Source organism: Saccoglossus kowalevskii, chromosome 1 (genome assembly GCF_978046115.1).
Source record: "Saccoglossus kowalevskii chromosome 1, keSacKowa6.1, whole genome shotgun sequence".
In the NCBI taxonomy this organism is placed as follows: domain Eukaryota; kingdom Metazoa; phylum Hemichordata; class Enteropneusta; family Harrimaniidae; genus Saccoglossus; species Saccoglossus kowalevskii.
In genome coordinates, this window is record NC_140641.1 from 26,199,581 (window position 1) to 26,213,416 (window position 13,836).

The 13,836-nt window shown below is 45.6% G+C and overlaps 9 non-coding genes and 1 pseudogene across 9 annotated transcripts; all 10 read left to right on the forward strand.

Moving 5' to 3' along the window:
- Nucleotides 1-411: 411 nt before the first annotated feature.
- On the forward strand, nt 412-576 carry LOC146750758 (U1 spliceosomal RNA). Its single transcript, XR_014930442.1, has one exon. It is a non-coding gene; the product is annotated as a U1 spliceosomal RNA (small nuclear RNA).
- Nucleotides 577-1,201: 625 nt separating this feature from the next.
- LOC146750759 (U1 spliceosomal RNA) lies at nt 1,202-1,366 on the forward strand. The gene has a single exon (XR_014930443.1). It is a non-coding gene; the product is annotated as a U1 spliceosomal RNA (small nuclear RNA).
- A 625-nt stretch (nt 1,367-1,991) lies between these two features.
- On the forward strand, nt 1,992-2,156 carry LOC146750760 (U1 spliceosomal RNA). Its single transcript, XR_014930444.1, has one exon. It is a non-coding gene; the product is annotated as a U1 spliceosomal RNA (small nuclear RNA).
- Nucleotides 2,157-2,781: 625 nt separating this feature from the next.
- LOC144347520 (U1 spliceosomal RNA) lies at nt 2,782-2,946 on the forward strand. Its single transcript, XR_013419665.1, has one exon. It is a non-coding gene; the product is annotated as a U1 spliceosomal RNA (small nuclear RNA).
- A 626-nt stretch (nt 2,947-3,572) lies between these two features.
- LOC144347491 (U1 spliceosomal RNA) lies at nt 3,573-3,737 on the forward strand. Its single transcript, XR_013419637.2, has one exon. It is a non-coding gene; the product is annotated as a U1 spliceosomal RNA (small nuclear RNA).
- Nucleotides 3,738-4,362: 625 nt separating this feature from the next.
- On the forward strand, nt 4,363-4,527 carry LOC146750761 (U1 spliceosomal RNA). The gene has a single exon (XR_014930447.1). It is a non-coding gene; the product is annotated as a U1 spliceosomal RNA (small nuclear RNA).
- Nucleotides 4,528-5,150: 623 nt separating this feature from the next.
- LOC144347490 (U1 spliceosomal RNA) lies at nt 5,151-5,315 on the forward strand. The gene has a single exon (XR_013419636.2). It is a non-coding gene; the product is annotated as a U1 spliceosomal RNA (small nuclear RNA).
- A 625-nt stretch (nt 5,316-5,940) lies between these two features.
- LOC144347493 (U1 spliceosomal RNA) lies at nt 5,941-6,105 on the forward strand. The gene has a single exon (XR_013419639.2). It is a non-coding gene; the product is annotated as a U1 spliceosomal RNA (small nuclear RNA).
- A 6,324-nt stretch (nt 6,106-12,429) lies between these two features.
- Nucleotides 12,430-12,565, forward strand: LOC146750762 (U1 spliceosomal RNA; annotated as a pseudogene).
- A 625-nt stretch (nt 12,566-13,190) lies between these two features.
- LOC146750763 (U1 spliceosomal RNA) lies at nt 13,191-13,355 on the forward strand. Its single transcript, XR_014930505.1, has one exon. It is a non-coding gene; the product is annotated as a U1 spliceosomal RNA (small nuclear RNA).
- The last annotated feature ends 481 nt before the right edge of the window (nt 13,356-13,836 follow it).

Below are 13,836 nucleotides of genomic sequence, written 5' to 3' on the forward strand. Positions count from 1 at the left end.
GTCACCTGTACTTGTCGAGTACTGACGCCCTCACACGCCGCGTTTCGCATAAAAGAAAACCCATTGGTTGACAGCAACCATATGATTTGGGGGGCTACGGACGCTGATAGGATGATCGCTGGCATGGGATTAGTGCCGCTTGGTGTGCGTGCATAATCTCTCTCTCTCTACCCAGAATCCTTTGTGGCCAAGTTTGTCGCGAATTTTCAGTATATACAACGCATTTCGTGGAGTCAAATGTCCATGAGCGACCATTAAAATCATGTGGTTAATATTTAAGTCATGACATTACCAGTCTATTGTGTGCAACTACTAGTTAGAATACGATTTTTTCCCAGATGCTCTTGGCACTCACCGTCGTGTCTGTTTTGTTTCATTCCATGGGGTACTCCGTTGTTGACAGTCAATGGCATACTTACCTGGCGTAGGGGTTAACCGTGATCATGGAGGCGGTTCCCTCAGGGAGAGGCCCTCCCATTGCACTTCGGCTGGGCTGACACCTGCGATCGCCCCAAATGTGGGCGACTCGGGCGCATAATTTATGTTAGTGGGGGACTGCGTTCGCGCTATCCCCTGATAATGAAACTAAAAAATCAGATCTAATTTCTTACATTGGTCATCTCTAGTGAGAAATCGCGCAGATCCGCCTCATGTGAGAACAATGTGGGTTTCCTAACTAGATTTTCAGGGAAATGTCGACCATTGATCAAGTTATTATTATTTATTAAATATGGACAGGTTTTCGATGTACTAAGCAATGAAATAATCGAGAGTTGGCCTGATCCACAGGTCACCTGTACTTGTCGAGTACTGACGCCCTCACACGCCGCGTTTCGCATAAAAGAAAACCCATTGGTTGACAGCAACCATATGATTTGGGGGGCTACGGACGCTGATAGGATGATCGCTGGCATGGGATTAGTGCCGCTTGGTGTGCGTGCATAATCTCTCTCTCTCTCTACCCAGAATCCTTTGTGGCCAAGTTTGTCGCGAATTTTCAGTATATACAACGCATTTCGTGGAGTCAAATGTCCATGAGCGACCATTACAATCATGTGGTTAATATTTAAGTCATGACATTACCAGTCTATTGTGTGCAACTACTAGTTAGAATACGATTTTTTCCAGATGCTCTTGGCACTCACCGTCGTGTCTGTTTTGTTTCATTCCATGGGGTACTCCGTTGTTGACAGTCAATGGCATACTTACCTGGCGTAGGGGTTAACCGTGATCATGGAGGCGGTTCCCTCAGGGAGAGGCCCTCCCATTGCACTTCGGCTGGGCTGACACCTGCGATCGCCCCAAATGTGGGCGACTCGGGCGCATAATTTATGTTAGTGGGGGACTGCGTTCGCGCTATCCCCTGATAATGAAACTAAAAAATCAGATCTAATTTCTTACATTGGTCATCTCTAGTGAGAAATCGCGCAGATCCGCCTCATGTGAGAACAATGTGGGTTTCCTAACTAGATTTTCAGGGAAATGTCGACCATTGATCAAGTTATTATTATTTATTAAAAATGGACAGGTTTTCGATGTACTAAGCAATGAAATAATCGAGAGTTGGCCAGATCCACAGGTCACCTGTACTTGTCGAGTACTGACGCTCTCACACGCCGCGTTTCGCATAAAAGAAAACCCATTGGTTGACAGCAACCATATGATTTGGGGGGCTACGGACGCTGATAGGATGATCGCTGGCATGGGATTAGTGCCGCTTGGTGTGCGTGCATAATCTCTCTCTCTCTCTACCCAGAATCCTTTGTGGCCAAGTTTGTCGCGAATTTTCAGTATATACAACGCATTTCGTGGAGTCAAATGTCCATGAGCGACCATTAAAATCATGTGGTTAATATTTAAGTCATGACATTACCAGTCTATTGTGTGCAACTACTAGTTAGAATACGATTTTTTCCAGATGCTCTTGGCACTCACCGTCGTGTCTGTTTTGTTTCATTCCATGGGGTACTCCGTTGTTGACAGTGAATGGCATACTTACCTGGCGTAGGGGTTAACCGTGATCATGGAGGCGGTTCCCTCAGGGAGAGGCCCTCCCATTGCACTTCGGCTGGGCTGACACCTGCGATCGCCCCAAATGTGGGCGACTCGGGCGCATAATTTATGTTAGTGGGGGACTGCGTTCGCGCTATCCCCTGATAATGAAACTAAAAAATCAGATCTAATTTCTTACATTGGTCATCTCTAGTGAGAAATCGCGCAGATCCGCCTCATGTGAGAACAATGTGGGTTTCCTAACTAGATTTTCAGGGAAATGTCGACCATTGATCAAGTTATTATTATTTATTAAATATGGACAGGTTTTCGATGTACTAAGCAATGAAATAATCGAGAGTTGGCCTGATCCACAGGTCACCTGTACTTGTCGAGTACTGACGCCCTCACACGCCGCGTTTCGCATAAAAGAAAACCCATTGGTTGACAGCAACCATATGATTTGGGGGGCTACGGACGCTGATAGGATGATCGCTGGCATGGGATTAGTGCCGCTTGGTGTGCGTGCATAATCTCTCTCTCTCTCTACCCAGAATCCTTTGTGGCCAAGTTTGTCGCGAATTTTCAGTATATACAACGCATTTCGTGGAGTCAAATGTCCATGAGCGACCATTACAATCATGTGGTTAATATTTAAGTCATGACATTACCAGTCTATTGTGTGCAACTACTAGTTAGAATACGATTTTTTCCAGATGCTCTTGGCACTCACCGTCGTGTCTGTTTTGTTTCATTCCATGGGGTACTCCGTTGTTGACAGTCAATGGCATACTTACCTGGCGTAGGGGTTAACCGTGATCATGGAGGCGGTTCCCTCAGGGAGAGGCCCTCCCATTGCACTTCGGCTGGGCTGACACCTGCGATCGCCCCAAATGTGGGCGACTCGGGCGCATAATTTATGTTAGTGGGGGACTGCGTTCGCGCTATCCCCTGATAATGAAACTAAAAAATCAGATCTAATTTCTTACATTGGTCATCTCTAGTGAGAAATCGCGCAGATCCGCCTCATGTGAGAACAATGTGGGTTTCCTAACTAGATTTTCAGGGAAATGTCGACCATTGATCAAGTTATTATTATTTATTAAAAATGGACAGGTTTTCGATGTACTAAGCAATGAAATAATCGAGAGTTGGCCAGATCCACAGGTCACCTGTACTTGTCGAGTACTGACGCCCTCACACGCCGCGTTTCGCATAAAAGAAAACCCATTGGTTGACAGCAACCATATGATTTGGGGGGCTACGGACGCTGATAGGATGATCGCTGGCATGGGATTAGTGCCGCTTGGTGTGCGTGCATAATCTCTCTCTCTCTCTACCCAGAATCCTTTGTGGCCAAGTTTGTCGCGAATTTTCAGTATATACAACGCATTTCGTGGAGTCAAATGTCCATGAGCGACCATTAAAATCATGTGGTTAATATTTAAGTCATGACATTACCAGTCTATTGTGTGCAACTACTAGTTAGAATACGATTTTTTCCCAGATGCTCTTGGCACTCACCGTCGTGTCTGTTTTGTTTCATTCCATGGGGTACTCCGTTGTTGACAGTCAATGGCATACTTACCTGGCGTAGGGGTTAACCGTGATCATGGAGGCGGTTCCCTCAGGGAGAGGCCCTCCCATTGCACTTCGGCTGGGCTGACACCTGCGATCGCCCCAAATGTGGGCGACTCGGGCGCATAATTTATGTTAGTGGGGGACTGCGTTCGCGCTATCCCCTGATAATGAAACTAAAAAATCAGATCTAATTTCTTACATTGGTCATCTCTAGTGAGAAATCGCGCAGATCCGCCTCATGTGAGAACAATGTGGGTTTCCTAACTAGATTTTCAGGGAAATGTCGACCATTGATCAAGTTATTATTATTTATTAAAAATGGACAGGTTTTCGATGTACTAAGCAATGAAATAATCGAGAGTTGGCCAGATCCACAGGTCACCTGTACTTGTCGAGTACTGACGCCCTCACACGCCGCGTTTCGCATAAAAGAAAACCCATTGGTTGACAGCAACCATATGATTTGGGGGGCTACGGACGCTGATAGGATGATCGCTGGCATGGGATTAGTGCCGCTTGGTGTGCGTGCATAATCTCTCTCTCTCTCTACCCAGAATCCTTTGTGGCCAAGTTTGTCGCGAATTTTCAGTATATACAACGCATTTCGTGGAGTCAAATGTCCATGAGCGACCATTAAAATCATGTGGTTAATATTTAAGTCATGACATTACCAGTCTATTGTGTGCAACTACTAGTTAGAATACGATTTTTTCCAGATGCTCTTGGCACTCACCGTCGTGTCTGTTTTGTTTCATTCCATGGGGTACTCCGTTGTTGACAGTGAATGGCATACTTACCTGGCGTAGGGGTTAACCGTGATCATGGAGGCGGTTCCCTCAGGGAGAGGCCCTCCCATTGCACTTCGGCTGGGCTGACACCTGCGATCGCCCCAAATGTGGGCGACTCGGGCGCATAATTTATGTTAGTGGGGGACTGCGTTCGCGCTATCCCCTGATAATGAAACTAAAAAATCAGATCTAATTTCTTACATTGGTCATCTCTAGTGAGAAATCGCGCAGATCCGCCTCATGTGAGAACAATGTGGGTTTCCTAACTAGATTTTCAGGGAAATGTCGACCATTGATCAAGTTATTATTATTTATTAAATATGGACAGGTTTTCGATGTACTAAGCAATGAAATAATCGAGAGTTGGCCTGATCCACAGGTCACCTGTACTTGTCGAGTACTGACGCCCTCACACGCCGCGTTTCGCATAAAAGAAAACCCATTGGTTGACAGCAACCATATGATTTGGGGGGCTACGGACGCTGATAGGATGATCGCTGGCATGGGATTAGTGCCGCTTGGTGTGCGTGCATAATCTCTCTCTCTCTACCCAGAATCCTTTGTGGCCAAGTTTGTCGCGAATTTTCAGTATATACAACGCATTTCGTGGAGTCAAATGTCCATGAGCGACCATTAAAATCATGTGGTTAATATTTAAGTCATGACATTACCAGTCTATTGTGTGCAACTACTAGTTAGAATACGATTTTTTCCAGATGCTCTTGGCACTCACCGTCGTGTCTGTTTTGTTTCATTCCATGGGGTACTCCGTTGTTGACAGTCAATGGCATACTTACCTGGCGTAGGGGTTAACCGTGATCATGGAGGCGGTTCCCTCAGGGAGAGGCCCTCCCATTGCACTTCGGCTGGGCTGACACCTGCGATCGCCCCAAATGTGGGCGACTCGGGCGCATAATTTATGTTAGTGGGGGACTGCGTTCGCGCTATCCCCTGATAATGAAACTAAAAAATCAGATCTAATTTCTTACATTGGTCATCTCTAGTGAGAAATCGCGCAGATCCGCCTCATGTGAGAACAATGTGGGTTTCCTAACTAGATTTTCAGGGAAATGTCGACCATTGATCAAGTTATTATTATTTATTAAAAATGGACAGGTTTTCGATGTACTAAGCAATGAAATAATCGAGAGTTGGCCAGATCCACAGGTCACCTGTACTTGTCGAGTACTGACGCCCTCACACGCCGCGTTTCGCATAAAAGAAAACCCATTGGTTGACAGCAACCATATGATTTGGGGGGCTACGGACGCTGATAGGATGATCGCTGGCATGGGATTAGTGCCGCTTGGTGTGCGTGCATAATCTCTCTCTCTCTCTACCCAGAATCCTTTGTGGCCAAGTTTGTCGCGAATTTTCAGTATATACAACGCATTTCGTGGAGTCAAATGTCCATGAGCGACCATTAAAATCATGTGGTTAATATTTAAGTCATGACATTACCAGTCTATTGTGTGCAACTACTAGTTAGAATACGATTTTTTCCAGATGCTCTTGGCACTCACCGTCGTGTCTGTTTTGTTTCATTCCATGGGGTACTCCGTTGTTGACAGTCAATGGCATACTTACCTGGCGTAGGGGTTAACCGTGATCATGGAGGCGGTTCCCTCAGGGAGAGGCCCTCCCATTGCACTTCGGCTGGGCTGACACCTGCGATCGCCCCAAATGTGGGCGACTCGGGCGCATAATTTATGTTAGTGGGGGACTGCGTTCGCGCTATCCTCTGATAATGAAACTAAAAAATCAGATCTAATTTCTTACATTGGTCATCTCTAGTGAGAAATCGCGCAGATCCGCCTCATGTGAGAACAATGTGGGTTTCCTAACTAGATTTTCAGGGAAATGTCGACCATTGATCAAGTTATTATTATTTATTAAAAATGGACAGGTTTTCGATGTACTAAGCAATGAAATAATCGAGAGTTGGCCAGATCCACAGGTCACCTGTACTTGTCGAGTACTGACGCCCTCACACGCCGCGTTTCGCATAAAAGAAAACCCATTGGTTGACAGCAACCATATGATTTGGGGGGCTACGGACGCTGATAGGATGATCGCTGGCATGGGATTAGTGCCGCTTGGTGTGCGTGCATAATCTCTCTCTCTCTCTCTACCCAGAATCCTTTGTGGCCAAGTTTGTCGCGAATTTTCAGTATATACAACGCATTTCGTGGAGTCAAATGTCCATGAGCGACCATTAAAATCATGTGGTTAATATTTAAGTCATGACATTACCAGTCTATTGTGTGCAACTACTAGTTAGAATACGATTTTTTCCAGATGCTCTTGGCACTCACCGTCGTGTCTGTTTTGTTTCATTCCATGGGGTACTCCGTTGTTGACAGTCAATGGCATACTTACCTGGCGTAGGGGTTAACCGTGATCTCTAGGCCTGCTTTCTGCTGTTGGTATAACCATTGTCCAGCTTCCTGCTACTGGTGACTTGACTGCTGATCAACCCTTATCCTTGCTGCTTCTCTTTGGTGAGTAATTGCTTGATTGTTTCTGGTTACTGTATTTGTTGTTGTCTCCCCGGGTGTGTGCCATCTTTGGCCCCCGGGGAAAGTCCGGAAGCTGCCGTGAAGAGAAGACACTGCGAAGCGCTCCTGAAGAAACCAGCTCCTGTCTCGTTCTGCTCTGCTTGGTGAGTCTTACCCATTATTTGTCTGCTTGTCGCTAGTTTTCTACTTGGCGTCCTGTGTATCCTGTGTGGTTGGTGTCACCTATCTGGAGGACTGGCCTTTGCGCCGTTTCCCAAATCCTCCCCCGATTGTTGATCACTGCTCTGACGAGAATGAGGCGAGATTCCTCTATCTCGGTCACGTTGACTGAACCTGTCAAACCAGTTGACCTGTTCAAAAGAATTAAAGAGTTAGGTATTAATATTGACGACTTGACGTGTGTCCAGCCTCTGCCTGGTAACAAGTATGATATAACATTCACCTCATTCAGCAAAAGAAGAGAAAATGAACGGAAATTTGAAAAGATGCATGGCGTAGAAGATTGCAAAAATTTTACTGAGTACACGATCGTCACCCTTTTCCATATCCCATCTGAGACCAACGACAACGAAATTCGGTACACTCTTAGCCAATATGGCGAGGTCTTGGCCTCCCGCTTCTGTACCTACCACTTCGCTCCAAAAGTGTTCAATGGTAACCGCCAATATAAAATGAAATTGAGATCTAACATTCCATCTGCGTTACGTATCTCCGGACGTAATGTTTGGGTTTCATACATGGGACAAGTGAGAACATGCAACAGATGCCAGCAATCAGGTCACTTATCCAAAGACTGCAAAACCACCATTTGCAACAGATGCCTTGAGCATGGCCATTCGACAAATGACTGTGACAAAACCATTGTGTGCACTATCTGCCACAAACCCGGTCACATCGCTCGGAATTGCAAAATCTCCTTTGCTAACCAAGTCTCTAAAAGTCCCTCATGGGCAAATGCGCCACCAATGTCCTCTAGCTGCAAATGTGGAAACTTCGTTGCAGCCTTGGACATCAAGTGCATGTACTGCTCAGATCTGGTCCCTCCAAAAGAAGCAACTATAGAATCATGTACCAAGTGCTCCAAAAAATCCGAATCCCCATATGTAGAAGTCGCATGCCAGGACTGTTTACCCACCATTGAAGATATGGTCATAGAAAATACCACCGGAGAAAACACAACCGCCAACACAACCACCAACCCTCCGTCTGAGTCTCCTGTTCATGCTCCCACGGCCTCTTCTAGGTTACCAGTTACCAAATCAAACGAACCATCTGTTACCCAAAAACAGACACCCAAGATCCCAGCCAACACGGAGAATATGACCAATGAAATGGATCAACCAACACCAGCCCACAGTAGTGGTGAAAGCTCTCAATCATCATATGAGACTGCCATAGTCACACTGCCGCAGCCAGCTACAGCCCACCCTGGTCCAGAAAACACGAAACCTCCAACAGAAGATAGAAAAAGACACTTCTCAGATGATGGTCAAACAGATGAAAGTGCAAAAAAAATGAAACCACCGGAAGTGACCAAACTTCATGAAATTGTTACTAAAAATGCTAAGTTTACTTGCAACCAGTTCGCCAGCATTGGTTGCGAATTCATTGCTGAATCCTTTGCCAGCCTGCGTTCCCACTGTAAGAAGGAACATGGAGAGAGGGGAGTGAAATTATTTTGTCCGGTGTCAGCCTGCAAATTTTCCTCCGGCACAACATTGGCTTGGACAAAACATGTACACACAACACATACACACTTCTTATCGCAGCAGACGATAGAAAGTTTACAGCAGTGTCTCACCCTTAACCAGTAATATCATGACTACCATCGCCTCTATAAACATCCAGGGACTACGCAACCAAGCCTCCAGACTCGCCTTCTTTAACCACTGCCATAGCGCCAAATTCGACCTTATCTGCATCCAGGAAACGTATATGAGCTCTTGTGATGATGCGGAGCAATGGGAGATGGAATGGGGTGGACGCATCCTGTATAGCCTTGGGTCTAAACACTCAAGAGGCGTGGCCATCCTTTTCTCTCCAGCCTTCCAAGCGAAGTACAATGAAGTTCATACGGATTCTGAAGGCAGAGTTGTTTCTGTCTCCATCACGCATGGCACCACTTCCTTTCGTTTGTGTTCTGTCTATGCCCCCAATAATCCTCAGGCTCGCATTAGCTTCTTCGGTTCTCTTGCTCAATATTTGCCCCCAAACAAAGAGACAATCCTATGTGGTGATTTCAATTGTGTCAGTGATCCACTGCTTGACAAACTTGGTGGACTTGATAGCCCAGAAGTCCGGGCCGGCTCTGATGTCCTTAATTCCATCTGCTCTGACTATAATATCACTGATCACTGGCGCATTTCCCATCCCTCAACGAAGGAATTCACCTGGAGGAGTGCCAACAACGCTTCTGCATCTAGAATTGACAAGTTTCTGACCCCCAAAAACATGACCACTGAATCTAAAATCATTCCTTGTCCATTCTCTGACCATGAATTCATCACCTGTGTACTCAAGATGCCAACATCCATTGCAAGAGGTCGAGGTGTATGGAAGTGTAATATCTCAACCCTCCAAGACCCTGTAGTCAGGAGTAGCATAAGAAAACACATCCAACAATGGAAGACCCTTAAACCTGCCTTTGACTCTATTTTGGACTGGTGGGACACAGTCAAGGCTCGGGCCAAATCACTAATCACCACGCACTCAAAACGCATATCGCAAGACAATAGAGCAAAGCTGAACAAACTTCTTCATCATTTTAAAGAACTGACACATAAGCTTAACTCGGGAGACCGTACTCGGGCTACCCTGGGATCCTACCACATTACCAAAAAGAAAATTCATGACTTACAGCTTAGGAAACTGGAAGGGGCGAAAATCCGCTCGCGAGCACAACTTATTCAAGAGCAGGAAAGATGGTCAAGCGTCTTTTTAACTACAGAACGCAGACGTGGCAAGAGCAAGCTGGTCTCCAGTGTTATCAATGCTGAAGGCAAAGTGGTGTCAGATCCGGATGAAGTCCCATCTGTCTTTGCCCAATTTTATAGTAAATTATATACATCACAACCAAACTTAGACTGCAAGGAGCAAGATTTCTTCCTGGGCAAGCTCACCAGGTCTTTCTCTGACATGCAAAAACAACAACTTGACAAACCAATTATACAGAAAGAGTTACATGATGCTCTGAAGAACATGAAAGATAATAAGACCCCGGGCTTGGATGGTCTTCCCAAAGAATTTTATATGCTCTTCTGGGAAGATCTAGGAGAAGATTTCACCCAAGTTATTAATATCGCCATGACACAAGGTCAACTATCCACCTCCCAGCGTCAGGGTCTAATCACCCTGGTGAATAAGCCTTCACCCCAAGAAGGTAATCATCACGAAGCAGTGCGCCCTGGGGATAAAAGACCTATATCCCTTCTTAACGTTGACTACAAAATCGTCACGAAAGCTCTCGCCACCCGTTTATATTCTGTTCTTCCATCTGTTATCGGGCCTTTCCAAACCTGTGGTGTTGCTGGGCGGTCAATTCACCAAAACGTGCGCATCCTGAGAGATTTCACCACTTTTGCTAATAGCAGAGGCTTTGGCAGTGCTATCGTTTCTTTGGATCAGAAAAAAGCCTTTGATAGGGTTGAGTGGAAATTCCTATATAAAACCCTCATGCAGCTGAATTGCGGCTCACTCTTCTGTTCTTACATCAAGACGATCTACAATGATATCATGAGTTCGGTCACCGTCAATGGGCATGTGTCCCCTGCCTTTTCTTTATCTAGGGGTGTCCGTCAGGGCTGCCCACTCTCACCTTTGCTGTACATCATTTTCATGGAGCCGCTTGCAGCAGCTGTGCAGAGTTCAACCGAAATCAAAGGTGTGAAACTACCTGGATCAAAAACTGAATGCAAACTTCTCCAATATGCAGATGACTCCACAGCTCTGGTTACTGATAATAAGTCGTTCAAGGCTCTGTTCCAACTTTTTGAGAGATTTGGTACTGCTTCGGGCTCTGAACTCAATATGACGAAATGCAAAGGTCTCTTCCTAGGAAGCTGGAGAAACCGTTCAGACAAGCCTTATAACATTGACTGGACGGGGGTCAGAATCAAAATCAATGGCTTCTGGTTTGGGAGCATCGATATGAGTGCCGTCAATTGGGACAGTTGCGTCAAGAAGTTTAAAACCACTCTTACTCAATGGGAGAAGAGACGTCTCTCAATGGTCGGAAAAGTCATCGTCATAAACAACCTCGTTACCGCACCACTTTGGTACATTGCACACATCTACAATATTCCCAACTCTGTCATTCAGACGCTCACTCCTCTGGTTTTCAACTTCATGTGGTCTGGGAAGAAAGAATTTATAAAGCGGGAAACTTTCTATCTGCCTCTACAAGAAGGGGGATTGGGCCTGGTTAACATCCAAATGAAGGCTGATGCCATTTTTATTCAAAGTTCCTGTAGTTCTATGGTGTCGGATCTCCCAGATCGCTTCTTCCCTCTGTCCTGGGCGAATAAAAACCTTCTAGCAATTCTGGCTCTGCCTTGGTCTAACCTGTATCCGCACTTTTCTGACCCACCACAATGGCATGCTCACCTCAGAAAGTCTTGTCAACAAAACCATGCGACACTCTGCACATCCAACTGGACGATCATATCTACAAAATCTGTGTATTCCACTCTCCTTGAGAAACTATCGCATACCCCACACGTCATCTTGAAAGCTCCCCACATGAACTGGAGTAAAATTTTCGCATCGTGCCACAGTCCTCTTCTGGATAACCTGTTGAAGGAGCTGGCCTGGAAAATCGTTCACAAGGCTCTGAAGACAAAGAGCACCCTATATCATTGGGGATGCATAACTTCTCGCTCCTGCCCAAGAGTTGACTGCTCACAAGTAGAGACTCTCGACCACCTGTTCTTAGAATGTGACACACCATCCTTGCTCTGGTCCTGGCTCGAACACTATATCCGTCATAACACCGGAATCACCATTATCTGCAGCAAAAATCTTGTGTACTATGGGATTCTCGCCTCACCACTCCAAGCTCACATTCAGGCCGTCATATTGTACATGGTTAATGTTATTAAACATGAAATCTGGAAATCCAGATGCTACGCCAACTTTGAAAAACAGCATGTCACATATGCAGAAGTCCTCATAAACACCAAGAGGTATATTAGTTCCAGAATCGAAGCCGACATCAATAATGAGGACACCGATACCGTCTCGGAAAAATGGCAATTCCTCATCGAAAAGACCAACTCCAAAGTGAAATCTAAACTTTAGGGTTCTGTTTTTCTGTCTTTTGTTTCATCTTTCCTGTTGTCTGTTAGCCTTTTATTTATTTATTTGTCGTGCTTTTGGTTTAACAACTGTTTCAAAAGATCAGGCAGGGAGGATCGTAACCTCGTGTGCCTAGACCCAGCGTGGCTGGCCTGCCTAGGGTGCACAGTTGTAGGTTAGAGTAGATTTTCCTTTGTTTTTGTTGTTGTTGGTATTCTTTGTCTTAGAGTAGGGTTTTTTTTTTGCCACCCTAAAACAAAAATAGGCGGTTCCCTCAGGGAGAGGCCCTCCCATTGCACTTCGGCTGGGGCTGACACCTGCGATCGCCCCAAATGTGGGCGACTCGGGCGCATAATTTATGTTAGTGGGGGACTGCGTTCGCGCTATCCCCTGATAATGAAACTAAAAAATCAGATCTAATTTCTTACATTGGTCATCTCTAGTGAGAAATCGCGCAGATCCGCCTCATGTGAGAACAATGTGGGTTTCCTAACTAGATTTTCAGGGAAATGTCGACCATTGATCAAGTTAATATTATTTATTAAAAATGGACAGGTTTTCGATGTACTAAGCAATGAAATAATCGAGAGTTGGCCAGATCCACAGGTCACCTGTACTTGTCGAGTACTGACGCCCTCACACGCCGCGTTTCGCATAAAAGAAAACCCATTGGTTGACAGCAACCATATGATTTGGGGGGCTACGGACGCTGATAGGATGATCGCTGGCATGGGATTAGTGCCGCTTGGTGTGCGTGCATAATCTCTCTCTCTCTCTACCCAGAATCCTTTGTGGCCAAGTTTGTCGCGAATTTTCAGTATATACAACGCATTTCGTGGAGTCAAATGTCCATGAGCGACCATTAAAATCATGTGGTTAATATTTAAGTCATGACATTACCAGTCTATTGTGTGCAACTACTAGTTAGAATACGATTTTTTCCAGATGCTCTTGGCACTCACCGTCGTGTCTGTTTTGTTTCATTCCATGGGGTACTCCGTTGTTGACAGTCAATGGCATACTTACCTGGCGTAGGGGTTAACCGTGATCATGGAGGCGGTTCCCTCAGGGAGAGGCCCTTCCATTGCACTTCGGCTGGGCTGACACCTGCGATCGCCCCAAATGTGGGCGACTCGGGCGCATAATTTATGTTAGTGGGGGACTGCGTTCGCGCTATCCTCTGATAATGAAACTAAAAAATCAGATCTAATTTCTTACATTGGTCATCTCTAGTGAGAAATCGCGCAGATCCGCCTCATGTGAGAACAATGTGGGTTTCCTAACTAGATTTTCAGGGAAATGTCGACCATTGATCAAGTTATTATTATTTATTAAAAATGGACAGGTTTTCGATGTACTAAGCAATGAAATAATCGAGAGTTGGCCAGATCCACAGGTCACCTGTACTTGTCGAGTACTGACGCCCTCACACGCCGCGTTTCGCATAAAAGAAAACCCATTGGTTGACAGCAACCATATGATTTGGGGGGCTACGGACGCTGATAGGATGATCGTTGGCATGGGATTAGTGCCGCTTGGTGTGCGTGCATAATCTCTCTCTCTCTACCCAGAATCCTTTGTGGCCAAGTTTGTCGCGAATTTTCAGTATATACAACGCATTTCGTGGAGTCAAATGTCCATGAGCGACCATTAAAATCATGTGG